The 6,873-nt window shown below is 43.0% G+C and overlaps 1 pseudogene; it reads left to right on the forward strand.

Annotated features, from left to right (window-relative positions):
- The first annotated feature begins 2,953 nt into the window (after positions 1 to 2,953).
- LOC110924444 lies at positions 2,954 to 6,385 on the forward strand (annotated as a pseudogene).
- The last annotated feature ends 488 nt before the right edge of the window (positions 6,386 to 6,873 follow it).

A 6,873-nucleotide genomic window follows, 5' to 3' on the forward strand; every position in this document is an offset into this window, starting at 1 on the left:
TGACCCAAGAATTTTCCCTCCTCGAATCCAAATGAGCATTTTTCCGGATTAAGCTTCATGTTAACCTTTCTGAGGTTCTTGAAGGTTTCTTGAATATCGTCAAGCATTTGATGTTCCGTCTTGCTTTTAATCACCAAGTCATCAACGTATGCCTCCATGTTTTTGCTAATTTGGCTTTCGAAGGCCTTATCGACGAGTCGTTGGTAGGTAGCTCCTGCATTTTTGAGGCCAAAAGGCATCTTTTGATAACAGAAGATCCCTTTGTCCGTGTGAAAGGCTGTTTTTTCCTCATCCTCTTTGTTCATGAGGATTTGGTGATAGCCTTTGTATGCATCAAGAAAGCATTTGAACAAGTATCCTGTGAGGGAATCGACCTTGAGATCAATTTCCGGTAGTGGGTAACAATCTTTAGGACAAGCTTTGTTAAGATCTTTAAAATCTATGCACATTCTCCAAGAGTTGTCGGGTTTCTTGACCATAACCGGGTTTGCAACCCATGATTGGTACTTGACTTCTCGGAGAATGCCGGCCGACACAAGTTTTTCAACCTCTTGGCAAGCTGCCAGGCTTCTCTCGGGTGCCAGGCTTCTTTTCTTTTGGACCACCGGCTTGACATCCGGTGGTATTCTTAATTCGTGCTCGGCAATGTTCCGAGGGATCCCAGTCATATCTTCTGGACACCAAGCGAATACATCACTGTAATGTGTTAGCAACTTTTCAAGGTATGAAAGGGTCTCCTGAGAAAGGTTTGGATTGATTCTTATCCGTTGCTCAGGGTATTTAGGGTTTATGACCAACCTTTGCCTGTCTTCTTCACTGTTTGAGCTTTCACCCTCAATCATGTAAGCTTCCTGCGAGGGTCGAAGGGTTGCTACGCCCCTTTCTGTAGGAAATTTAACCGTGCCATGGCCAACAGACACTGCCATGTAAAATGCACACTGTCCGGGTCTCCCGATGATCATGTCATAGCTTGAGGGGATGTTGATAACCACAAAGGTTAATGATTGAGTTCTTTCTTTTAACCCTTCGCTGAAACGAACATCAAGGGTTAGCTGCCCCAAAGACTTGAGGGGTATGTCAGCGATACCTTTTATAGAGGTTCCAGAAGGTTGAAGCCTTGAACGTTCTTCATTGCTTAAACGGTTTAAGAACTTTTCGAACATGATTTCAGTGGCTGCCCCAGTATCTATGTATACCTTGCATGTTTGTAGTGTTCCCACGGTGGCTTCTACCACGAGAGGACTGGAATGCGGGTCCTTCTCCGTAAGGGGGAAGCAGACACACTGAAGCTCCCAAGCTTCCAACCGCTGCCTCTTGTGAGGAACCTTTTCGTCAGAATATACCATATTGACTTCCTTCCCCTTGCCTTCAGCCATCTTGTCTCGAACTCCTTTTACCAAATGAGCGAGTTCTCCTGACTTAACAGCCTCTTCAATTCTCTTTTTTAGTTGGAAGCAATCATTGGTGTGGTGGCCATTTTCTTCATGAAACTCACAGAACTGCGTGGAGTTCTCATTTTTTCTACTTTTGGGGAGAGGCCTGGGAGGTCTGAAGTTTTGTTTAACTTCTTCCGTTGCCAGGATTTCTTGAGGGGTTTTTGTGAGGGGTGTGAAACTTATGCCTTTTTCTCTGCTTGAAGGGTTCCGACCTTCAGACCTTCGAGGGTCTGAACCCTTTGGCCGCCTGTCATAGGAGTTGAAGTTTCCCCTCTTTCTAGCTGGGCTATTACTTCGCCAGCCGGATCCTCTTTTCCTTTGTTCCTTAATGTCTACAGCTTCCTCTCCCCGAATGTGAGCTTCGGCCCTTTCAAGGGCTTCTTCCAAGGTTTTGGGCAGAGACTTGTTGAAATCTCGTGTGAGGTATTTAGAGTTTATGGCATTCATAAAGCCAGCCACTCTCATTTTCTCGTCTGCCCCTACATAGGTCAGACCTTCCTTTTTGTATCATTCAATGAATGCTCGAAGACTTTCATCATCACGTTGTTTTATCTGGAAGATCACCGTTGCGTCTTTGACATATCGCCTTTGTTGGGAGAAGTTTGCCAGAAAACCCCTGCTGAGGTCATCAAAGCTTCGAATGCTTTGAGCAGGTAAGTCGTTGAACCAGATTCTGGCGGATCCAACAAGAGTTTGCATGAACATTAGGCAACATTCAACGTTTGACCATTTTTCTATTCAAGCTGCACCAGTGAAGATCTGGAGATGGTCCTCAGGATCTTCAGTCCCATCATACGTTCTGATGTGGGTTGGCATCTTGATCTTTGATTGGAAATCATAATCGGCTATCTGCCTTGAGAAGCATGAAAGGTTACTTGGCTTATAGGGTTTAGCCAAGTCCTCTTCAGGCCTTGTATCTATATTGTTACTATTGCCGTGATTCCCCTAAGTGGCTAGTACTTGATTAATGAAGTGTTGCCATGGGAAGTTGGCCATCATCTGGGTCATCATATTGGGTATGAGGTTGAAGCCTTGAAGGCTTCCTGGACCAACCGAGCAGTTTATCCCGAGAGGGGTGCTAGTAACAGCACTTCGTGCTAAAGGGAGCACGGACAGAGCCTGCTCCCATGTGGTTGTTACAGAAGCTGGATAGCTTGTTACTGGGGACTGTAGGAGCTGGTCGAGCGTTAGCTCGTGTCCCAAAGGAGCACCACCAGTAATCGGTTGGGAAGAGAGGATAGGATGCACCGTAGGATTTGTCATAGTGGACAGATAAGGGTGAGGGTTTGGAGGGTTGCTGGGACCAGCCTCACTTCTTGTGGCAAAAGGAGGTAGGGGTGGTCCGGGAGACAGCGTTGGTTCAGGTTCGTCATAGTCTAAACGAATCCTTATACCCTTTTCCCTTTCTTTACTCACATGCTGGTTAAGAAGTGACCTTAACTCAAGGAAATTATTTGCGACCCCCTCGGGGGTAAGTTCAACACGTGCTGGGGTGTCAAATACACCGACATTGGGAGATGGAGCCCAGATCTGGATGGAGTTGGTGTGTTGAAGGTAAGGAACTCGGGTGTGCTCCCCGGAGTCGAGAAAGATGTTGGTATAGCCACATGAGCTTGGCCACTACCCGGGGTGGAAGTGTTTGGAATCTGATTTACTTCTCCCGGAGATCCACTTTCAGACATGGTGACTTTAAGTGAAGAGAGCTACACTACTAGGTCTTTTTTTGAGAAGAAATAGCGGCGTAGCCCCACGGTGGGCGCCAACTTGTTGATGCAACAAACTCGAGACCAAAGATAGTAGCTGAGTTGGTTAGGCAAAAAGGTTGAAAGGTTCAACCTTGCCTAACGCAGGTCGCGGGGTCCCCCCACGTTTGCAAGACGTGGAAGGAGGTTTACTAGTTCGTAGTTATTGTTTGCTGAATATTCTTTCTCTGAGATGTTCTCAGATCCAGAAGTGAGAGCAAATGGAATGTGTGTGGTGGATGTGAAAAGGAGTGACTTGTACGTAAGCAAGTCCTTCACACGAATGACCAGAGATTAGAGAATCTGAACTGATCAGGGGATGTTTTCTGGAGTAAATGAAGTGTCATTTTATAAGGGAAGACATCTCCCAAAGTGGCATGTATTAGACTAGTAATCCTGCTTGCAGTGGAGGGTTTCCCCTTTTGGGGTTGAAGACTTTTGACCCCTGGGTAATAGCGTGTATTGTGCAGACCTGCTCTGCTTTTGCGGCCGAGGGTTGGTGAAGCGAGCTCCGGATGTGACTGGCCATTGTTTCCTCCTCGCTTTTCCCATCTTACAGCTTTTTAACCTTTGAACCGTTTAACCATTTAAGCATTTGCATGTTTAGTCACTTTATTTAGTCTTGGGCTACCCCCGTCATCAAATATCCTTCCAAAAAACTGATTTGATTTATGACTATTGCCTTTATAAATCAACATTTTCGTTTGCCCCAAAAAACTGATTTGATTTATGACTAAATCAAACTAACCAAACCACCTTTCTCACTAACCTAAGTAACTTAACCATGTGTAAGCAAAACCGACCGGTTGTCAACATCTAAGAACCAACACATGTTATATGTGTCATCTTAACGGGTAACTAGACTGAACCCACTCATACACATGTTTCACCAATACAACCACCTAGAAAAACTCCAACCAAAATTAGCTTTTAAGTAAAAAGAATCTGAACCCATAATCTGTTTGTAAGCATGTTAATACTTTATAAATAGGGTTTTCTTTTACAAAATACTAATAAACTTTCTTGTCTTACATGAGATAATTTACAAATTCTAAATTTCATTATCACTAAAAAAGTGTTCCTAACCAACTATCCTATTTAGGGGTGAAAAAGTCGATATATTAAATTGTGATGATTTACTAATTCTTATATTGAGAATGAGAATGGATCATGTACATGTACATGACAATATTTGCATAAGAGAGTTTGAGAGGAGGACAAATCTCCTTGTTCTAAAGGTAATTTAGTTCTTTCTCACTTAAACACTTTTCTCTTTGATTTTCAAACGACTATAACTTTTTCATACGTTAATATTTTTTTTAAATTACACCGTATTAACGAGTATTTCATTCTCTTTGATTCGAGCAACATATTGCTATAGTTTCCTTAAAAAAATTTACTGGATTTTAAATACCCATTAATTCATTACGTGATTTGGAATACCCAGCACATTACTACGTGATTTTGAATACCCATTACGTAATTACACCTTCAACAAAACCATTACGTGATAACACATTCAATATAAATCCATTATGTGATAACACATTCAATATAAATCCATTAGGTGATTACACATTCAATATGATTTGTTATAACTAATGTTATTAAAATTATATTGATTACCCTACTACGATATTCTGATAAATAGCATTGATAGCTTGAGATTCTAGGAGCTACTGTATTTGCTGGATGAGTTCAGCAAGGTAGCGTCGTAGTTTAGTAGCTGTTGAACTAACGACTCTATTAGAAAGTAGAATTAGCAACTTTTACACGAATTTTTAAGTGGATGAGATTGGTCAAGTGGTCTCAATTGGAGATGGGATTGCACGTGTTTATGGGTTGAACGAGATTCAAGCTAGGGAAATGGTTGAATTTGTCAGGCTAATATCTCACCGAAAGGTGGGAGGGGTGCCGAGATCCTGGGCAGCGGGATCTTCTCATCATGATCGACTAAAGGGAAAGTCGCACAGAGATATCGGTTTGAATCCAATTCATGATTCCGGTTAGGAATATTCTATTTGTTCAAAATCTTTCCCTGACTTGATTGATGCAACTTGGATACGAGACCACAATTTTCTTTTCTTTTTTCTAAAGCTTGGGATACCCGACTCGAGAACCCCTGAAGCGCACTAGAAGCATCTCAAGGAAAAGAGAGAAGTCAAATATCGTAGGCTTTAGATAAGATTCCCTAGTAGATAGCTAAGCTAAGAGAGTGGTTCGGAAGAGCTAATATTCAAAATTCTTTCCCTTTCTTTCACTGAGGAGGCTAACTAGATAGATGGTTGGTCTAAGGAAGAGAAGAATATGAGCTATATTTTCATCCCTTTTCAGTTCCTTTCCTTATCCTTAGAACAGTAGGGTTTGAAGCTCGCAAAGTCAATCAATCCAGCGGTCAAAGGGGCAAGTGCACTCACTCAACCAACGCTTTTCAAGCAATATCTTAAGTAGGGGTAGGGCTCTTAGGAAGCAATAGAAATGACTCTGACAACCTGTCACAATCTTTACCTCTCCAGGATCAAGAAAGACCTCTTCTTCTAATTAATATTTTTATCTCTGGGGAGTTTTCAAGCCAGTCTATAAGTTTCTTTTCTTTAAAGCCTTGAAGTGAAAATTTTACTTTCAAGTGAAGCAAATAACCTTCGACTTTGGTTGTTTGGCACCGCTCCGTTTACTATTCTTTCATACTTTTTTCTCTTTACCACACGATAGGTCAGCGAAGCGTGAGCAGGCGCGGAGAAGGAAAGGCCAAAGACTTCGGCCTAACGGGAATGAGCAAGGACGAAATGACAAGATGAGGTGCCCTGGCCACCTCCATTTAGAAAGAAGGGTCGAAGTTTTTGGGCATGTAGCTTTACCCTTCCCCTTTCGTCGAGTGCTGCTTGTGTGGGGAGTGCACCACCAGAAATCGGGCTTAAAGCTCTCACCTTACCAACGAGCCGACAACTGATGGCTGTTGGTCACGACTACTACAAAAAAGCTCCAATGAAGATGAATATTTCACATGGAGGAGTGTGCATCTTTATATTGGGTGTTCTTCTGTCGTGCGACCCGGCGGCTTATGTGCGACCTGTGGCCCACGCCTCCTATTTGTTCAGGGCGGGCGGCGTGAACTCTGATTCGATCCGGGTATTCAATATCGCCGCTGAGATGCTCAGTTGACTCCTTAACCTTGATAGGAAGATGGATTCTTCAATAATTCGTGCATAAGGGTAAGGAACTTTGGATGAACCAATGTGAATGGGTGTAAGCCTCACTGCTCGAAAAACACCCAGTGCTGACCACATTGAGAGACACGAAAGCTTAGGTAACGCCAATTGGTGAAGTGGCGTTAAGCATCCCTAGCGGTACGAAAAGAGGGGTCGTGAGCGATCATCTTCTTATGAAGTTATAGCGGGATATCAAGCAAATCTTTATTAAACAGTGGTTCCAACTCTATCAAATACGTGATCGGAGATAGATCCGGCAATCGAAGAGACAAGCAATCATAGCAGGTGTTAGGGGAGGATTTCCTAATGACCTGTGATCCTCAAGTGTTATCCTGTTTGGTGATCCTTACTTCTGTGACAGATAGTGATCCTCAGAAGTGCTTCAGGATCAGGATTATGGATCATCCTAAGGATCCTTATACTAACGATTGTTCAATTTGAATTCGGTATTGTTTTGCAGGAGTACCGGCTTGGACTTGGTCATGG

The sequence above is a fragment of the Helianthus annuus genome, chromosome 13, assembly GCF_002127325.2.
Source record: "Helianthus annuus cultivar XRQ/B chromosome 13, HanXRQr2.0-SUNRISE, whole genome shotgun sequence".
NCBI classification, from domain to species: Eukaryota; Viridiplantae; Streptophyta; class Magnoliopsida; order Asterales; family Asteraceae; genus Helianthus; species Helianthus annuus.